At 33.2% G+C, this 389-nt stretch overlaps 1 pseudogene; it reads left to right on the forward strand.

Annotated features, from left to right (window-relative positions):
* Window positions 1–389, forward strand: part of LOC107686268 (fatty acyl-CoA hydrolase precursor, medium chain-like) — an 8657-nt pseudogene that overhangs the window by 1827 nt on the left and 6441 nt on the right.

Raw genomic sequence — 389 nt, forward strand, 5'->3', positions numbered from 1 at the left:
TGCATGTCTTATGTTGGTTTTATTGAACAAAGCTACCAGGAAAGCTTGAAGGTTACAAAGCTGAGAAGTTAAAACTTGTATCCAATGACACACACTTAGTAGTTGATTTTTTTTTTTTTTTATAAGCGTTTGTTTGACTAGCTGTGGTGACATAACGGTTATCAACCCTCAACCCAAGATCTGATCTGCTCTCACAAAGATTGCAAGTTCAAGCACGAGAGGCATTGGACTATACATATATTCTATATATATATTTTATTCATATGTTATGCCATGTCATCTGTAGAGGACATCGGAACTTTAAAAAGTCCTGTTTTTAAAAAAAATAAAAAGACATGAATAGACATGAAAAGGCAAAAAGAGTGGGATTTTTGTTTTAACCAGAAATC

This window comes from Sinocyclocheilus anshuiensis, unplaced genomic scaffold (assembly GCF_001515605.1).
Source record: "Sinocyclocheilus anshuiensis isolate Anshui unplaced genomic scaffold, SAMN03320099.WGS_v1.1 scaffold481, whole genome shotgun sequence".
In the NCBI taxonomy this organism is placed as follows: domain Eukaryota; kingdom Metazoa; phylum Chordata; class Actinopteri; order Cypriniformes; family Cyprinidae; genus Sinocyclocheilus; species Sinocyclocheilus anshuiensis.